Below are 20,948 nucleotides of genomic sequence, written 5' to 3'. Positions count from 1 at the left end.
AATTTGTACAGTATGCATTCATCCTTTTTAAGTTTGCTTTGGAAAGATGAGCTAACTGGTTTGGCTTTTGCATGAGGCAATTAAAAATGAATTGTTCAATTAATGGCGCAGTGAAGTTTTCCACCTAGTTGGGAGACTGGGCTGACCTTCTTGCAAGATTGGCTGTGGTATCCAACCAAAGATACACTCTTTGAGAGAGTCTCACTTCTAGAGCTAAACTATTTTTTGACTCAGTGAATGAATGCAATATGCTAACACTCCTGTAAGCCCCAGAATTGCTTGGCTGCCCCATGCCTTGCTTGCTTCATACTGGCTGAAAAGGTACCATTGTTTGTTCTGCAAACACTGGGCAATGTTTGTTTCCAAGGTGACTGCTGTTCTATTGCTGCTGTGTAGGGAAAGGGGGAAAAGTTGGTTTAAACACCTGGGAGCATCTTGCTCTAAAAAAAAAAGAAGGGGGAGAAAAGAGCAGCATCTCCCCCCCCACTAGAGAGCACAGATCGAGTTTTAATCTTTACGTACAAGCAGAGGTATGTTAACAATTCATAATTAAAAGCTGTAGAGGTGGTGGGTAAGGCTTGTTTGTATTACCCATATTTATGGTATGTAGAAGAAGGAATGGAAAACGTATAAGCTTGGCAGCACAAAATTATTGTGACTGCACTTTTTCTTCATGTCATCTGGGTCAGAACACTGACTTTTAATCTGTTGTACAAAGTGATTGCTACCAGATCTGTATAAAATGGCAGCACACATAATGATTGTATGGAAAATTCGGCAGGGCCCTCTTGATGTCCTAAGGGCGGCTGATTGGTGAAGGATGAAAGGACCTAGCTAAAAGATATGAGTGAAGGAATTCCATCATTTTGGCACCCTAAACCTTGGTTTGGGGGCTTTCTGTTTGTGAAACTGCATTATATTGCTTCCACAGAAAACTTGTGTTGTGATGTGCACCAGCATAACTGCAGGTACTCCCTCTCCTAAAAAATTTAATGGGATATTAGTCCATGCCTGTGCTCCTGTGTAGGAACCCTAGAACACAGTGGTCCTTCCAGATGTTGCAGAACTACAATTCCCATAATCATTGACTATTGGTTATGCTGTGGGGTTGATGGGAGTCGTCATCCCAACATCGTCTGGAGAGCTGCAGGTTCTCCATCCCTGCCTTAGATGTCAATATGTTTCTTCTGGCAACTATTATTTGCTGACCTTGTACGCATGTCATGTCATGTGACCTTGATTTCTCAGCTCCCTCCCCCCAAACTACATATATTTGAAAATTGTTTGCTAGAAAGTCAAAATGTGTGCAGTGTTTTTTTTAATGGTCAGAGATGCTGTTAGCAGAACTTTGCCTTTTTCTCCCTATCAGGTTTAGTACAGTTCATGCGCAGGTTTCAGTAAACATTAACCACTTTTATCAGGGCTTGCAGTTTGTTGAATGGTTAGCAAAGAGAATGTGCTGAAAGACACCGACAAAATGAACAAGTCCAAGGTCAAAAGGATGGAAGACTTTATTATTATATTTTGGTTTAAATAAGGGAATATAGGAGCTGGAAAGCAAGCTGGTGGGTTCACTCTTTTCTCCTATCTCTAAGGTGTAACTTGCAGTTTTAAAAAAGCAGAGAAGCGTTGAACCTCAAGCAGTGTCCCAAGAGTGTGTGTAATGTTTATTAATGTACTTAATTTGCCCAGCCTCACAAGTGTCTGTGTCGTGGTTGACATTTTCAAATTCTTCTACATCAAAAAGGTGCTTCTAAATTGTTTCCTTTGAGGCACGTGCTGCATTAACTTACTGTGTGGCTGAAAAGTTTTAATACCAGTTCCTTACCCTATCCTGCCTACAAGAGTGTCATTAGCATCCCTCTCTTTGGATGGCAGTGTTCTTGGAGTAAATGAACAGTCTTGAAATACAGATACATGCTCCCTCCAAATGATAGTGTGGTGTATTCTCGCAGTTATTGTCTATTTTGTTCCATAATTATGAAATGATCGATAAATGAATCTCCAGTCCGGTTGGATGGCTCTCTGTAGACCAGTGGAGCTTTGTCTCTTTAACACCAGTTCCACTTTAAATGCTTAACATAACCCAAGAAGTAAGTCTGTGCATAAACAGCCATGAGAAAGCACAAATTTAAGGTAAACACATTTGCAGGTCACTTCGTTCTTGCTGAGCATGCCCTGTAGCCTTGCTGATGTTGCCTCATATTGTTGCTCATGAATGAAATTGATCTGCACTGACCACAGTGCAGAATCCTGGTTAGAACCAAGTTTGGGAGATTGTGTGTTATGCAGGGCTAATCTAAATTGTTCAGAGGCTGGCTATGCTTTTGCTTGGGTGACATGAGTGCTGAACTGTGTAAAATGATAGCATATTCTTGTACAAACCATGCAGTTTTGAGATGATAGTTTTGGGCATGAAAATAGTAAGATGCTTTCAAAGTAGTAAATGGATCATGCAGAGAGATGCCCCTTTCCTTGCACATACATCTATAGATGCCCATACATCTGTGGCCCTATTCTTCATTTCATCTCCCAGCCCTGTAATTAATCAATCACTTCCTCTTCATAATGAAGAGAGTTATACGATAGGAGAGGAGTGCAGACTTAATGAGAAAAATGATGAGGATGCACCTGCCATACTGTTTACTTTGCACTTTAGGGGTAGTCAGCTTGATTAGAAATATAGTGCCCTTCCCTGGATTTGGATGTCTTTTGCAAAGTTCCATAGGAAAGACGAAAAGTTTCTTTTCAACTTTGAAAGCACAAAGTACTTTAAAATATTACTACTGAAATACTGAGGAACTAATTATTTATTTATAGAAATATTTGTATAATGCTACTTCACTAAAATCATCAAAGTGGTTTACAGCACATTAAAAAACACTGTAGAATTGTTCAGTCATACCTTTGCACATATGCACATACACAAGGATGCATGTAGATGACAAGTAAAAATAGACACTGTGCAGGGAAATTAGAGGAGTCTCCACATTGGAAACACTAGCTGTCTCATTCGATAAGCATTTTGCATGCCCCTAAGTCTTTAGTAAAGCAAGTATTCTGTCATCTGGGCATATGTTGCAGTCTGTCACATCTATTTCTTCTGTTTTTTTTAGTGAATTCAACTGGGAGAAATGCCGCCAAAAGTTCCTAGAGTTACAGGAGAGGCAAATTTAAGTGTGTGTATGAGTGTGGTGCACCTGATGATATACAGTGTTGGAGGAAAGAATCAGTAGCAAAGTATTCTTGGATTCTAGCTGAAACAAGTTGTTTGTATGCACAAGGTTTTTTCCAGTGACTGAAAACCATCTGTCATAACATGAAGGCCCTTAAATGTTAAAAATGTTTTTTTGTTTGCTTTTGATCTCTGTGTGTATGTGCATATGTGCGTGCATACCCCTCCAAAAAGAACAGCAATGTGGAAGGAGAAAATGCAGATGTTAGGATAGATTTAAGATATCTAAAGTTTCTGGTACACTGCAAAGCTTTCTCCAGTGATGGACGACACCTTCTGTAGTAACAGTGCACTGCTGTCAGTCATTGGGTGTGGGAGCAGAGCTGAACAGCTGGGTGGAGCAAAATGATTGGTCCAGAGAGGCCACATGGGGTAAGGAGGAGGTGAGCCTCTGCAGCTACGGTTGGCTAATTTTCCTTCCTTGTACTTTGGCCTGCATCTTTATGCCTGTAGCTCTGGAAGGGAAGAGGGGGAGTGGAGAGAGAGTACACTTAAAGACAGTCTTGCAATTACACTGCAGATCTCTCCAAAGGCTGTCACTAAAAATAAAACTACCTTTCAGATACTTAAATATTATCAGTGTTTTTAAAAAATTAACTAGAAAACAGAAATAGAGCAAAAATGTAAAACTCTGTTTTAGAGTATCGGCATCCCACACTGGTGATACTTTCATACAAACATCATTTCTCTCAACAAATGCATTTAAAAAATTTTTGAATTTATACTGCTGCAGTTGCTGTGCTCTAGTGTGTTTCAAGTGCTTTCCTGATTGTGATCGGGTTAGTTCATCTTGGCTTGTTTATTTTCGTAGTATTTGCTGCTTTGTCAGACTAGCCAAAGCTAGGCTTGAAAATGGAAATTACATGAGAGTCCAGATTTTCAAGCTTTTCTCTGTCTGTTGACCCCCTAGGTAAGCTTCATGTGTTCACCCCCTCACACAGAACTAGGTAGTAAATGCAGGCAGCAGAACTCTGGTCCCACTCAGCATGCATTTTTTGCCTGGTACCACCCTGTTAAGGACACCGACACCATCCCTGACATGCATACGTTGCAGATGCGGCTGGCATTGTTAACAGAGTGGTGCTGGCTAGTGCATGCACTCCAATCAGGTCCAGTCCCTGGCTCAGTGCAGCTGGAGCCAGGCTGCCTCCCTCAGTGGAGCTCCTGGTGTGGACATGTGTACTTGCTAGCGCCACCCGGTTAGTCCCACCCACACAGTGTATGCATATTGGAGGTGGTGCCGGTGTCATTAACAATATGGCATCAGCCACTCTTCACATGCTAAAGGGGCCTGGATTTCTGCTTGCCATAGCTGTTGCCCAGCAAAGTTTCGTCAGCTGCTCTGGTGGTGACAGCAGTGGACCCTGGTATTTGCCCCATCATGCTGGGTGCAGGTGTCAGGCCTTACGCTGATGAATAGGTTGTTCTTGTTGGTGCTGTAGTTGTCAGCCTGCATTCTGCCCCCCAAGACCTGGCAAGGCCCTTCTTTGTGTCCCAATGGTGGCTGGCTGGCAGGGGTGCAGGAGAGGGCCCTCATTCTGTGCCTCTGAAGGTCCATTTTGGCCCTTTCCTTGCTTTCTGTTGCCTGATCAAGACTTTTATTCCAGCACGTTCAAGATCTCTGTGCCCCACCTTTGTGTTTTTAAAACCAGTTTTATCTCCTGCATCTGTCTGTTTTTATTGCTTGATTGCTATATTTTTTGTTAAAATTTTATTTTTTAAAATCTATTGTAACATGGGTGTTGCAAAGGCAGTGGAGGGAAGGGATGTATGTTTTTTCAAACAAAACAAGCTGCTCTTTTTATAACCCTGCTGACTTCTAGCTGACAGTGCCACAAACAAAGATAGTTGCATGCAGGTGACAGCACATGTAGAACTCTTGAGTGTTATGACATTGAACATGATGCTGGGAGCAGGGCTTGTCCAGGGAGCTAGCATTGAGTTGTGGAGTGAAGAGAATGAGCTGTGAATTTATGTTATTATGAGTATGTTCCCAGGGTGGTTTACAAAAAGGATAAAACAAAGAATATGTACGTATAAAATAAAATAAGCTAATAAGCTAATAAGTCAGCAGGATTAAAATGGCAAGGAGGCTTCAGGCAAGCCACTCTTTCTCAATATTGGCACCCCAACCTGCAATATGGGGAGAATCTTACAGAATAGATGTTAAGAACACAGTGTGGAATAAACTGAGCATTCGGGGGGGGGGGGAGGACACAATTTACATTTTGTTTGTGTCAGCACTATGTGGGCTGTCTTCAAGATATAGTTTAGATACAGCACGGCATCTTTGCAAACTGCTTATGAGTAGCATCTCTCAAACTCTGACCAGTCTCATCTTTAATTTTTAACTTACACCACTACTCTTTTAATAAGTATCTGCAGAAGATTTCCTTGTCCTTTTGTTATCACTAAAAGGCAATGTTCCTGTGTCCTCTGCTTGAATGCACCTGTTGCACCATAAAATTAGCCTGTGAGACCAAAATGTTCTCAAAGAGTAACCGTATAGAAAAGAATAGTTGGAGTTGTTTCTTGTTGGAAAAGCTGTGCGTCACTTTATTTATTGCCAGAAAGAGGTTCATCTTGCTGTGGATTTGACTGCCTGACATCACTCAGCAAAATAAACTTACCAGAATATTATTTGTCACATTGAAAGAGGAGAGGAGACACTGCCATCAGGGCTGAGGAAAAGAGTACAAAATAGTTAATTTGGGTATTCAAAGTTGATATAATATTCCTGGTGGTCTGTAGTGTTCAGACAACTGGGTGAATGCTACAAAACATAATTTTGTTGAAAAATATATGATCTTGATTACTGTTTAAACTTCCAGATACCCCAGAAGAAGATTTGTGGACATGCCTATGCAAAATAATGGGCATTTTTGTTCTTCTGGGCAACCTTGAAAATATCCTTTTGGTCTCCTAAAACACAGTGTAATAAATGTGAATTTGCACACGGAAATTGTTTGGAATTCTTACATCTCTTTCCCCCCCTCACACTCTCATTCACCATCCCCACCCCACATCAGAGCTCTGTTGACTTGCTTGGTGCCTTCACATTCTGATTAAACAATGAGCTATCGGAGGTATTCTGAACTCAGCTGGTTTTATGTCCAACGAGAGTCACTATTAAGGTAATGCAGATACTTGCCAAATAAAGCAACTGAAATATTTGAGAGGTGAATGAAGAAGGTGTGATAAAATAAAATTGAGTCCCACAACATTATATTAAAGCCCTTATGTGGCAGCCATTGTGGTACTTGTTGTCCAAAACACAGTCTGCTTTAGCTATTTTTTTTTTAAAAAACTTGATTTTTATTTTAACATTATTTCACAGTTGTATCATACAGAACAAATACCTTGAAAGAAAATATTGAGATACATACATCTTCACATGTGCTTATGTAGGATCTGCAGACCTACTGCACAGTCATGTAGGCCATGCCCTCTGTCTAGTCTTAGATTTATGGATTGGGGTTCCTTATCACCATGGTACATTGAAGAGATACCATTTTATGTGAAAGACCTCTGGCTGAATAGTTCCAACTCCTTTAAAACATTTATAAAGGATTGACTATGATAACAGTGAGTACCAGATGTTTCCTTTTTTTGGCACAAGTGTGGAAGTGACATAGCTAATAGCAAAGTAAACATGAAATTAGGCAGTCCTATTTAGCAGAATTAAAATATGAAATCTTTATTTTGGAGTGTCTATTTCAAAATGCTTATTCTTAATTTTAATTATAAAGCACATCATGTGTAGTCTCCCTTCCCCTGCCCTTTCATTCAGTCTCCTTTTTGCTGTTCCCACTCGCAGCCCCAATTTTCCATATCTTTTGTATTGTGCTGTGTTTTGCCTTTGGGCAATATTTCCAGCAAAGGCAATAATGGGTGACAGTGCTCAACAGTAGCTCTTACTCATTTTCTGTGCTGTGTCTTTGTTTTTAATTTATATTTTGCATATAGCATTTTTTGCAGTGGAGGCATGTCTCTCCCTCCCTTATTTTTTTTCTTAAAACACTCCCTCTGAAAAGCATCAGCAACGGATTGTTTCATTTGCAGAACTTAAAGCCCCAGAACAGAGGCTCTTCCAGTTTTTATGAATGCTCTGTTTGTTGCTGGGAGCACAACTGTGATGCAACTAGCTGCATCCCACTTTGCTTGGGACCAGTTTGGGCTGCAGAAGGTCTTTTCACAAATCAGATTTTTTTGTGTATTTAAAACAGCATCATTTTGTCTTCTGACAGTTGGTTCTTTTTATCCATCTCTTCCATCTGTAAAAATTGCACACCTTCCCCTCTGAAAATGACTTGGTCTGCAATGAGAATTGCAAAACTGTTACTTAGCAGACATGATCAGATAGTAATAGCTGTAGTATTTGTTGTGTTCTGCATATTGTGGAGTGTCTTAAATATGAATACCCAGGAATTATCACTTGCAAATTTGAAGAGGTTTATCTGTATGACATACTGATTAATAAGAAGCACCTGCCACACCCCACCTGAGCTCAAGGAAGGAGCTGCCTGACCTAACCAGCAAGGTTTCCATTACTATATTTCAACCTCTGTGGCTTGGCTGTCACTGCTGGTATTGGAACATTTGCAAGAGAGGCTTGAGCTTATAATGCCTGTGCTTTTTTGTTGTTGTGGGGTGGGGCTTCAAAATCCTACTGGCCATCTTGGTTTCGCACAACAGGATGCAAAATACAAGTTGGGTAATACAATTATTTGGTCTGGCTACTGTTTCAAATCCTGGAATTGTTTTTTTTAATTGAACCGCCCTTCTAAGTCTGGATATACAATCAAGTTGGGGATGCAGTGAAGTGAGAGAATCAAAAATAGGAAGCTGCTGTCTCTGGTTGTGTGTGTGTCTTCTAATTGACTGGGAAAGTCTTCAAACACAACCTCATTACTATGATGACTAGATGCAAAGGAGGACATGTCTTCTGTACATTTTTAAACTGTTGAGCAGAGGAGGTTTCAGTAGAGTCAGCATGTCATACAAGAATGAGAGAAGCTGTCACTATAGCAATTCCTACCCCTTCAAATGTTTAAAGGTCCAGGTGCCTTGTCCTCTTTTGCCTCTGACTACCTGCCCATTTCTAGCATAACTGCAGAGCAAGAGTCCACAAATGGACTTGTCACCTGGCCATCAGAGAGTGCATGCTGTAACTTTGCAAGTGCAGCCTCAGGAGAAGTTTGATACTCTTCCTGAGCCTGGAGGAGGGAAGGGGGCCTCTCCTTCCACAGTGTGCTGAGTCTTGGAGAGACTTAAAAAGCAGCAAAACCTCTCTCTGCTTTCAGAGGTCATTAAGACTTGGCACAATAGGTTTGAGCCTATTCTCTCCTCTCCCCCAACCCCACCTTTCCAGCTCAGAACTGAGGAAGAGGTCACATTGAGCCATTGTATGATACAAGACAAGAAGCTGTCCTTACTTTTGCAGGGGGGGGGAGCAGAGTCATGATAAGCCCAGACCTTAGTGATGTACTGAGATCAGCCAAAAGTTGTGGATTCCTGCTGTAGAGCTTGTCTGCATCTCACACATTTTAGGCAGAGAGTTGATTCTTGGCTTGCAGTGTTGTCATTGACTATTCCTTTGAATCACTATGGGGCAGTCATAAAATGACAGGTGGTGTTCCACCTGGCTTGTGTATCTTCGGTACTGCATGGACACAGTGGTGTAAAGTCTACACATGTTCTTTCACTTACTAGACCACCTTTCTTGACTCTGTCCTACAGAGCTAGTAACAACACACATATATGTAGAAGTTACTTTTAATAGCATAAACTGTCTTGCTTCAAGTTCATTGCATGTGTGAACAAATCTACCTTATCAGAATCTCCTTTAGAACCACTTCATGTGTCTGATGAATTGGGCTGTGGTCCATGAAAGCTTATGCCATTCCTTGTTAGTCCTTAAGGTGCCTAAAGACTCTTTGGTGTGTTTGCTACAACAGTCTAATAACAGCTTCCATTCTGGAAATCTTTTAATCTTACACATCTTCAATTACCTGTCTTGTTGCTAGCTATATAGCACAGTACTCAATGGCTTGATTTTGAATGCCCATGCTGTCTTAATCTTTTTTGCCTACACCCCTTTCAGGTGGGTGTTTAAGATCAGAAACTCAGACTTTCAACTGTGAGTGATTTGATTTTTCTACATGGTACGATCTTATCCAACTCTCTTGCTTTTGGTAACCTGCATACAGTGTGCCTCCCAGTGTATCTTGGAGCTGATGTGGTAGTCTGGAGCAGAAGGTTGGCCTGGCATAATCTGGTGATAAATTGAAGCAACTGGTTTAGACTTCTCATTGACACAGCAAAACATCTAAGTGCTGCTGCTTACGATAAAGCCAGAAATGTTACTAGCCTGCAAACAGTATTTACTAGCCTGCTGGAGGCTGGCAGAAGAGGGACAGAACTGCATTTCTGTGCTGGCTGCAGGGGAAGGGCAGAGCCCTCCATCCCTCCTTTTCCAGCCCACACACTCACCTGCTTGGAATTCCAGGCACTCACCTGTGTAAAATTCCTGGTTGCGATTGCTGGCTGCCAGGCCAGTGCTTAACTACAAGGCTGCAATAATTGTCAGCCACATTCCCTAGCCATAAAATACACCCCTGTGAAATACTTTTGTAAGGTCTTGTCTGGGGCCTCTTTTTCTGGTCAAAGAACTACACTTCCTTGCTTACGATATCAAACTCTCATTCACAAAGGAGAAGCTAGTGTACACTATATGTGTTGTTTTTTTGGTCTCTGAGACTTTTTCTCTCAATTCTTTACATTGAGGTTAGCTATCCTGCAGCCCTCCAGATGTTGATGGACTACAACTCCCATCATCCTGAACCATTGGCCATGGTGGCTGGGGATGTTGGGAGTTTTAGTCTAGCAACATTTGTAGGGGCACATGTTCCACATTCCTGCTTGAAAGAAGATTTTTAAAATTAATAATGCTCTTAATAAACAATAAAAATGACATATAACTGTGACTAAGGATCTTTTCTATCATAGTAATGGGGGAGAGAGCTTCCAAGCAGAATTGCATGTCCAGAAAGAGAGCCACATTTATATCCTATTCTGGTTTCATGTTCATCTTATGTTCTTAAGTGGTCCCATCAGCAATAAATATCTCATTGGAGAAGCCATGACTCATTGAGAAGCTCGGAGGGTAATGACAAGATCCAGGGCCTTTTAGGTGGTGGCCCCCGAATTGTGGAACAGTCTCCCCGAGGAGGTACGCCTGGCGCATACGTTGTTATCCTTTTGGCGCCAGGCTAAAACCTTCCTATTCTCCCAGGCATTTTAATGCATTTTATATATTTTAATGTTTTAATGTTTTAGTTATCTCAATACTGTTTAGTGTTATTATGTATCTGTATTTTATATCTAGTGATTTTTGTTGATTTATTGTATTATTGTATGTTGTACACCGCCCAGGGAGCCATTGGCTATGGGCGGTTTATAAATGAAATTAAATAAATAAAATAAATAAATTGACAAGGAGTGCATTTGCAGAGCTTGTGTCCGCTAAGGAACACTGTCATTTCAGATTTCCTGCATGATTCTGGGGACTGGAACAAAGTATGTCCATGACATTCACTAGAAAAGACAATAATGCTGGGAAAAACAGAAGGGAATAGAAAAAGAGGAAGGCCAAACAAGAGATGGATTGATTCCATAAAGGAAGCCACAGACCTGAACTTACAAGATCTGAACAGGGTGGTTCATGACAGATGCTCTTGGAGGTCGCTGATTCATAGGGTCGCCATAAGTCTTAATCGACTTGAAGGCACATAACAAGAACAACAGTGTCCTTGACACTGGACCCCAGCCTGATGGGTCTTGAATGCTATTGAGGCTTGCTTCAGAACTTTGTCTCTAGCTTCCTGTCCATTCTTTGATCCAGCTCAGTTTTGCATGGAGCATCTTTGAAGTGTATTCAAAGTGAATAATGTTACTAGGCTTTGAGAAGTCTCTTTATTTAATATCTTCCTCTTTTATTTCTTCTGCGCTCTTTTTATTAACTGCTCCCTTGCCGTGATTGATGTCAGCTGCCTAATGGCTGCTGAGCTATCCCCATTTTCTCTTTTCCACTGCTAAAATGCTTCCTTTTCTCTCTTCTCATGTCGTCAGCTAAAGTTTAGGGCTGATTCTTTCTTATTAAATAGGCAAATCTGTTCCCCCCCCCAAGCTTTCCATTGACTTACATACATATATGTGCCCTTGTCAAGTTACACTAAAGGTATGTTTGCTTTTGCTGTATGAGGGGTGAGTTTACATGCTAGAGCTGACTAAAGTTTATTTTAATAGAAGGTGCTTTATTTTAAAATGGTTTCTTGTGATGGGAGAGGTGGCAAAGAGGGATAAGGAAATGCATGAAAGTAGAATGGCTCGGATAATTAGCACTATGGAACATAGATGTGGTTTGCCTTAATACATATTTTGCCAGTTTGATGGACTTAATGGTGCTTTGTTTAAAATGTCACTTTAACAGTACGCAGGCTCCTAGAAATGTGTGAAAGAGAGGAGGAAAGGGGCTGCAATCTTCTTGCCAAGAAAGGAGAAGGAAGGGAAAAAGCACACAGTTAAAACAGTACATACCACAAAACAGGTTAGGCAGGACTCTAAATCCAGTTACGAGTCTGCTCTCCATGCTCTAAGGCATCTCCAGTAAACCTTCTTTTCTCCACCCCTTTAGACAACTCCCCCCCACCTTTCTTTTTGGGTCTGTTATGAAATAGTCTTACAAAGGTGCTCTCTGCCTGCACTATGGGGCTGGGTGGGGTGGTCAGAGAGCTGTAGTGCTCTTTGCTGCTCCCAGCTGTTACTTAAAGAAAGTAGATGGTGCACTTGTCTGTGCCCATCAACCTTTGGAACAGGCAGCATTCTTTGCTGTACTTTCATGCCCTCTATGGGGTTGCCTTGTGAATGGACGGAGGAGGAGAAGCAGCAGTATGTAGTGGTGGAGCCGAGCCAGCAAGTTCAGAGAGCTCCGCATATAGCTTGTCTGTTCTTTGGTACAGTAGAGCAGAGCTGCCTGCTTTTGGAAGGCTTTTCAAGAATCCTCTGTTTGCATGCATGCAAGGAATAATGCGAAGAATTGGTGGCCAATGGGAAGCAGCGTTCATCAGTAAACCCAAGATCTAACCTGAGACTTAGACACCATCGTCTTTCCGCCCCTGTAACCTGTTTTATGCAAGATTGTTCAGTAAACATACCGTATATAGCCTGGGTTTTTGCTTGCTACAGCATCTTACTGTAAAGTAGACTCTGTAGGAATGTATGCATGTGCCTGCATGCATGTGTGCACAGACATGCACGCACTGTGGGTCTCAGGCACACACTTTTTAAAGAATTCAATTTTGCCCTATATGTGTGTTAGAACACGGGATGAAGGCTTGATGTCAAAGAACAGCATGCAGTACATGCAAGCACATAATACGAGTGAGGGAGGAGGAATCTGGTCTCAGCTCAACTACCACTCATGCCTGTGCCATTTGAATCTTTGGCAGCTGGATGGTCTTTTTCCGGACTGGCTGGCTGACTCAGGTTCTTATTGCTCACCATATGTGGTGGCCTAAGCCTCCATCAGATGATTGAGCTGCTGGACAATGAAGAGCAGCTCTGTAGGATAGTTTGAGACATGGAGGAGGTATGTTGGGGAGGGGGAGCTCTGTGTATGCAGATGGAAACCAGTCACTCCCCTGAATCTCCCTGTTGTCTGTGTCATTGTGAGAAGCTGGCCAGTGTTTTGGCTTTATTTAGCCTGGAGGCTGCTGTGGTTGTTGAGTGATCCTAAGCTTCCAGCCCTCCCTGCTCACTATGATTTCATGTTCTTGATGATGGACAGTTTGGCACACAGGGCAGGCTTCCATGACAACTTCAGCAGATCTTATCTACCCAAAGTACACTAATGGAGGAGCAGCCCCTGTGTGTGTGTGTCTATGTAATATGCAGTGTGTGTGCAGATCACACTCCTGCAAAGATCTGTACTGTTCACCTTTCTCTAAGAATTGTTTACCTTAATGGTTTTTGGAGGCGTCTTTGGGGGTTAGAGAGAATGGGACTATCTTAAATAGGACATAAATTAAGAGTGGTTTGGAGGATGCTTTCACAGATGTGCTTCAGTTTCAGGATTGGCATTTTCCAGATACGTACTTCATTGTTGAAAGTGGCTGACTCAAAAATATCCCTAGGCCTGTGCCATGAGTAACTAAGGATGGGATTATACAGCTGCCATGGGCTGAACACTTTAGATTAGGCTGTTGACACTCGGTGAGCCATTTTTGGGGGGTTGTGTGTGTGTGAAGTGTTTTCCCCATGCATATGATGATGATGATGTAGGCCTTTATGACATTTTGAGATGGCATGTGGAAAGCTGTTTGATCATTGTGGTGAACTACCGCACTCATACAGTTCATTGCATGGTGATGTCTGGCACATGGTGTAATTTTTAAATGGAGCTCCTCATAATATTAAACACACGGCTGAAGAGAGAATGAACCTTTTAAACTTACACATTACACATATATACAGGGGAAGGAAGTGTACTGAGATCACGATATCCTTGTGACCCATCACAATTAATTTAAATCCAGTTCAGACAACTGATTTTAGGGGGTGGAGCCACAAGGCCTATTTTTGTACCATTAGTGATAACGAGATTGGGACTCCTCATGTTGCTATTTAACTCATGTCCCATTGGTTTTCCAACATGTGGCAAGGCAAATATTGTGTGTCTATGACATGTCGGAACAATCAACTAGCTTGTCTGTTCTGTATCATTTCACGGGCACTCAGTCATAGGTCTATTTTATCCCTGTTTCTTGTGGCCTGAATGAAAGAACATGTGAAAAATCCGCATGTAAAATGTACACATTTTGTATGCACATCCTGTGAAAAACACATTTTAATGTATTCCAGTGTGTTTCCCTCTAAAATACTAACTTTTGGGGGTGGAAACTTCTTCAGAAACATCAGAGAAGTGCATAATGAGGTTGATTGATGTTTCCCATCCACAAGCAAGTTCAGAAATGTCTAATCAGGTTGGTCTGCTGCCATCCCTACACACAACTAGATTCACCAGATCTCTTTCCTGATAGGGGCCCATTACCTTCAGCAGCTGTTCTGACATGCAGAACTCTTAGCAGGTGAAGCTTTATCAGAGATGGAGATAAAGTAATGGAAAAAAGAGTTATGTCACTGGGTCTAGCAGAGGAGCAGCCTTCAATGGATTATTTTCCCCAGGATGATAACATACCTACCACCTCTTGATGTAGTCAGGGAAAGTTGTAGAAAATAGTGGACAGCTTTCAGCCTGCAGGGGAATGTTTTGAGTGTTATGTAAGTGGTCGGGCCATGCATTTTCTCCATCTTTTCTCTCGGTGGCCTCATCATAGTGAATTACGTCTGACTGCTTGGTAGTTAATTAGACCATCCTTCCCATTTCCTAAGCTGATAAGTCCCTCTCTGTCTTCCTTCATCAAGCTTCTTTGTTTGAGAACTTACTAAAGCTGCAGCAGAACAGAATAACCACTTTCCTATTTGCTGTACTAAATGAGGGTACTGTGGTCTCTTTAATAGCTGCATCTTTGTGCATTTAACATCCTCCAGTCTTTGCCTTTTCCAGAAGATCATCCAAATTCTCCACTGTTGTTGTCTTCTGTAGATTTTTCTTAAAGCAAAACTGCCCATTTAACTAACAGATGAGGTAAAGGAGCAGCCTGGTGTAGCAGATAACACACATAAACGCATCCTTTCTTGTCTGCTTTTAAATACAAATTTAACTGTTGGGGTGGGGACAGGAGGCTTGATCATGTAAAATAATGGTGATAAATAGAATAGCAAGTGTTTTGGATGCCTTCATTTGAATGGAATTGACTCTTTACAGATAGATTTACTAGATGCAAAGGGAGAAACAGTGTTGGGGATGGAGGTTTGAGGTAGGCCTAGTCAGCTACTCTGCACTCTAGATAATACTTAGGTCTTGGAGCCTCCTTCAGGTGAAGAAGGGCTTTGTAATAATGGCCCTGTCAGCAGTCTGTAGAAATATTCTAGATTGGCCAGGCCTGGTCTAAATACTAGGAGCCTGGACTTTTGCCTAGTTAGCAAAGTAGTACTTTCCCTCCCAAGGCATTCTAGGTTCCAGATTCTCTTGTTCAAGCCCCAGACCACTGACTTCAAGGACTCTGTACGGATCCAGATTTGGAAAGGGCTACCAAGAGCTCCCATCTGTGGTCCTGACAGACAGTAGATGTAGGAATGGAATTTTGGCACATGCAGCTTCTCATGGAAAGATGAGAGAAGGTGCAACTGTAGAAATTCCTACTCCTGCATCACTGTTAAAGGTAAAGGAGTTTGTATTGGCAAGGCGTTGACAGTGATTGCAGCAACTTGGGGATTCCAGACTGTCACCAGCTTCCTCCAAAGCTTCTAGTTCTACTCTTCAGAATGTTTCTTACCCCTTTCCCAACAGTGATATGGGTGTGCAAGTGGTGATGGAGGGTAAATAAATTGGTTCTGAGCTTGAATCCTGTATTTTCAATCAACAAGTGATGGAGAAAGCCAGGCAAAATGTGACATGAGTGTGGGAGACCAGGTACAAGCAGCATAAGGCTCTTGAGCCTTAAGAGTTTTTTTAAAAAAAAACATTCCAACAGCAACAACTCTTCTCATCCTTGCAGTATTGTGTGGTAAGATGCACCTCCTGAAATTCTCTCTTACATCACTCTTCAAGCCCTGCATTCCTTTGCTCCTAGTCACCTGTTACTAAGCTTCATTTCATCTTTGTCACTCGTTTTATTTTGCCCAGCATATAGTAGCCATTATAGAAAATGGGCTGTATCCAAAGCAGCACTAAGTCATGGTCCTGTCAGTGCAAGGATTTCTACTTGGACAGGGGGATTTCCCCCCTTCCACGTGCACGCCCCTTACATCTGTCCTAGGGATTCCTCCTACCTTCCAGGGCAAATTTGGGGAGGGCACTGTGCAGGGGTGGGGTGGGGAGGTCCTTTTGCACAAATAGAAATCCTTTTGCTAACAAGACACATTAATTGAATACCTGCCAGCATTTCAGATCTTTTTGGGGTGGATCAGACTTGAAGAGAAATGCTAAGTTGAATGGGGGCTAAAAATGAAAAATCTTTTCACTCAAGATAAATGTCTCTTGATTTGAGAGATCAGTATAAAACATTACAATCACAATGGTGTAGTTGTCAGTATAGTACACAATTTCTGAGTTGAAGTTGCATTATTTGGTGATATAAAGACTCTGTTTTTACCACATGCCCTGTTTTTCATGTAGATCGGTTTCACATACATCCTTGTTCCTGTATTAACATCACATGCTAAGGTTAAAAGGTCACTCTTCCAAATGGAAACAGTTTGTTCTACCCAAACAGTTAAACACCTACAAAACTTTAGTAGTACTTCATAAAACAGATTTGAAGAAGCTAAATTAATTTGAGGTGCCTATGCTGTGTGTGTTTTATTACATTGAATGTCTTCTATCTAACATCTCCATAATTAAAGTCTCTGTGGTTTATTTTCCTGAAGTAATGTCTAGTTGTAAGCACTTGGGGGAAGCACTCAAAAGAGAATTGGACAATTTTTATTCCTGATCGAGGAACCTCATGAAAATGAAGAGAAACAAATTGACCCGTGCAGTTCTTGAAGTGATATTCTGAGCTACAGCTACTCATTATAAACTTTACAGTGTTTACAAATTTATTTTTTATTGTCTACCTGCTTGTAGCTTTCAGCTGCCCCTTGGATCTTAAGATGGGAGGCGTCTACAATGGAGTGCCTGCACAACTATTAAGCAGCTGTTAATTGCAATTTAGCATTAGCAGTGTCTGTTGGTGATATGTAATTCCAGTGATTTTTTTCCAAGCAAGTTAAGAACAATTGGATTGTTGTGCAACAATGTGATACCTGTCAACTTTGCATAGGGAAAGAACTTTTAAAAGTTAACTGATGCTTGTTCTGTCGTATTCTACAATTGTGTTATAACCCCTACATGGCAGGAACCCTGTAAATTGGTGAACCAGTGGTGCCTCTCAAGATAAGAGCTGGTGTGGCATAACAGCTAAGAGACTGAGCTACATATTGGGAAGTCCTTTGAATTGTGACCATGCCCTGAACTCTTAAGTGGCCTTAGGTAAGCCACTCTCTCTCAGGATGGGCTCTGTCACCTGCAATATGAGGGGTATTAACTTACCTTGGAAGGTTGTTTGTAAAGTTTACAGCTAGACAGTGCATGTGGAGCACTTCACAAATGTTTGTTTTTATTTTAATTTATTTAGAAAGATTAATTGTAAACGGTGTATTATGGACAGGTGAGAAATAATTGAGAGATTTTATTTTATTAATAAAATATTTATTTATTATTACTGTTATAGTTAAAAACATCTGTAGCTATATACTTAGCCTGCAACTTTGCATACAGTTTAGCTGCTAGAATCCCCCTTTGCTTCAGTGAGATTTAAGGGGCTTTGGTAGGATTGTAGACTTTTTTCAAACATAGTATTATTATTTTTTGTTTTCACTTTTCACTTGTTCATGTGTGAACAGCTTCACATACTTTTTAGGATTTCTTACAACTGGTAGGGTAGATGAATATCATCCCTATATTGCCAAAATGGGGCTGATGGTGACAGGCAGTGGTTTGCTTAAGGCTGCTTAGTAAGTTCCTGTTAGAGGAAACTTCCTGGTTCACAGCTCAGCATCTTAGCCGTACTTCCTGGTGCTGGGATCTTCCTAGTTTATTTAAAATAAAGTCAGTTCATTAATTCCTTCTGTCTAAGTTTTAGGAGGTTATATTAACATTAAGTTTACACTCACCTGTGTCCTGTACCTATAAGAAGAGCCACCGGGGCCAGAAAATGTTGTTTTTGTGGAAGGGTTGTGTGTCCTCGGGCCCAGGTCTGATCCCTAGCACCTCCAGTTAAAATGGTTAGGTAGATAATTTTCTGCTGAGACCTTGGAGTATTGCCAGGTAGAACAGAACTGGGCTTGATGGACCAAGGCTCTTGTCTGGGATTAGCAATTTGCATGCTTCATCGAGGGCCATGTAACTTCTGTGAGACAAGGAAGTTTTAACCTTTCTTGGTAATTAGCTGAAGCAAGGAGTGGCTGTGTTTTTTGGAGAGAACTGGGTGGGGTGAAGTGGGAAGAACAACTTTTAAAGCATTGCATTTCCCCTTGGAGTTGCTTAGAAGGAAATGGAAGCCATGTGCTGCTCCGGTGGTGACAAACACAAGTTGCACGTAGCCGTTGCCTCTCGAGTCTCTGACAGTGCTGTCTAAAAAAGACTAGACGAGTATTGCCGACGCTAAATGTGAACCTGTCATTTTGCCTGGAGGAGGACAGCTTTTGCTGGGAATGCTGCTACAAAAATGGATGTAGGAGTATCCCCGCCCCTTCCCACAGCTGTTTTTTTGAGAAAGTTTCTCTTGACTTTGCAAAGAGGAGAGTGTCGCACTGCCACTGCTTTGCATTCCCTTGTACCTTGCAAATCCTGCTCAGACCTGAGGGCCTTATACTCAAGATCACTTTAGATGGATTAGTTTGGCCCTTTAAGTATTTTTTAGCCACACTGATTAAAAGTACATTATGGGTGCATGTTTTTCAAATCTTTTTCTCCCTTCCCACCACTCCATCATAATTTTATGATTATATGTCAGCCTTGTAAATAAGCAAAAAGTTACTAGCCTGTAATTATTTTATTTTTGTACTACCCTTCTAAGAGGCTAGTAGGCTGCATTTCCATGCTGGCTGTGGAGGCTGCATGTTTCAAACAGCATTTAGTTATTTATTTATGATTGCATTTATATCCTGCCTTTCCTCCAAGGAGCTCAAGGTGGTGTACAAACACACTTGTCTCGTCTCTCCCCCTCCCAGTTTTATCCTCGCAACAACCATGTGAGGTAGGTCAGGCTGAGAGATATAGTGACTGGCCCAAGGTCACCTGGTGAACTTCATGGCCAAGTGGGAGTTTTGGACCCTGGCCTCCCAGGTCCCAGTTTGATACTCTAACCAATATACCACACTGGGTCTCAAGTGGATGCCAAGGGGGTCACTTGCCTTTACTTGCCTTTACTTGCCTGCGTGGAGTTCCTTGTCATCTTAATTGATCCGGCCTTCCAGGGTATGGTCCTAAGACACATGAGGCCACCATTTTGCTAAAGCCACCAGACATGGTCTGGTCAGTGACTGGATGGGTGGCCATCTAGGAACTACATGTATGCTGCCTTGCCTTCCAGCGCAAAATACCGGATAAAAAGGTAAGAATGAATAAAACTTATGCTCCATACCTGTGAAACCCTTGGTGCTAGGTGGTGATAATTTTATAGAATTTGATCATCCATTAGAAGGTTGGATTATTGTTTCAGACATCACGCTTGGAATAAAAATGGTGTCCCTTAGAACATAATTCTGAAGACAAAAAAGGAAGATATATCCCAAATTTAGTTAGGAGAGGGAAGAAGATATATAACTTTCTTTCTATGTAGCCCCCCAATCGTTAAAAAAAGACATAACCTGAAAGAAATTCAAAACCTTTTTTTAATGGAAGAGGAGTAGATAAGTTGTTCTCTGACTCTGTCACTTCTCATATCTCCCAGGTGTTACTGGTGTAGGTTTATTGATAAGGTTGGGGCCAGCTCAACAGGTTTTAATAGTTAAGGTAAGAAATTCAAATAATTACCTCTCCGCTACCCCTTCATTTTAAAAAAAGTGATAACAAATGTATAACTTAACATTTATTACACTGTTAATGGTGCCCAGAATCAACCACCTGAGGGAGCTGCCTCACTTGACCTATAACAGGGTTGAGCCCTGGATGGGAATACTGTGTCTTCAATAGCTGTGCAGCAGGAGATGTTGTTCCTTTACCTATCATACCTTTCAAATTATTCTGTCGTGCATTAAAAGCATGGGAGTCAGGACTTGGCAACCAGTAGTCTATCGTGCTATATATATAATTGAATGATCAGACGTGTTTCAAACTGCCTCCTTCAGTTATGGGCCTGTTTTTTTAAACCTTTGGAAAGGGAAGATAAAGTAGCTTTTCCGTCTATCTTGCTTTCTTTTTTTTGCACACAAAACATTAATCTTTTGAAAAGAACTATTCTACACCCCTTAAGTAAAACTTAGGCTTGTCTTTGAGAGTTGGGCCCAGGGCGATTATAGAAAGCTCTGTGTATGTGTGTGTGTTGCCTTTATCAAACTTCAAAGATCTCCATCTGCTTCATACTTTAATAAAAATGTTCAGAGGGAGAACACGGATAAGAAACAGCTTCCCTCATTCTGCACTTGCTAAACAGGCTCTAGGAATTATAAAGCAGGTGTTTTGTTCTTCTGTCCCCGGCCTTCACTCCTCCCATGTGTGAATTTCCACTTAATGTGAGCTTTGTTCATGCATAGCATTTGGATATGGGGAAACCCCATCCTCCAGTGCCACATCAGGAGTTTGCATCTGAAGGCGCACTTTTTGGACATACAGACAAGAAGCCTTATTGTAACTGAGTTAGTCTCTATGTTGTTGTTTAGCTTTCTTGCTTAGCGTTTTGGTGTTTTTGATGTTTTATATGTTTTTTGCTTTGTATGTCGCTCAGAGCGGCTGGGTAGCCAGCCAGATGAGCGACTAAGAAATTGAATAAATAAATAAATAAGCTAACCTTTATAGTAGCAATAGATACATTGATAGATTGATTGA

The 20,948-nt window shown here is 41.4% G+C and overlaps 1 protein-coding gene across 13 annotated transcripts in view; it reads left to right on the top strand.

Moving 5' to 3' along the window:
• RREB1 (ras responsive element binding protein 1) overlaps window positions 1-20,948 on the top strand; it is a 156,222-nt gene that overhangs the window by 34,353 nt on the left and 100,921 nt on the right. The gene's annotated exons all lie outside the window — the stretch shown is intronic.

This window comes from Rhineura floridana, chromosome 1 (assembly GCF_030035675.1).
Source record: "Rhineura floridana isolate rRhiFlo1 chromosome 1, rRhiFlo1.hap2, whole genome shotgun sequence".
In the NCBI taxonomy this organism is placed as follows: domain Eukaryota; kingdom Metazoa; phylum Chordata; class Lepidosauria; order Squamata; family Rhineuridae; genus Rhineura; species Rhineura floridana.
The sequence above is the reverse complement of the archived record's forward strand: the minus strand, read 5'-3'. Positions and strand labels throughout refer to the sequence as shown.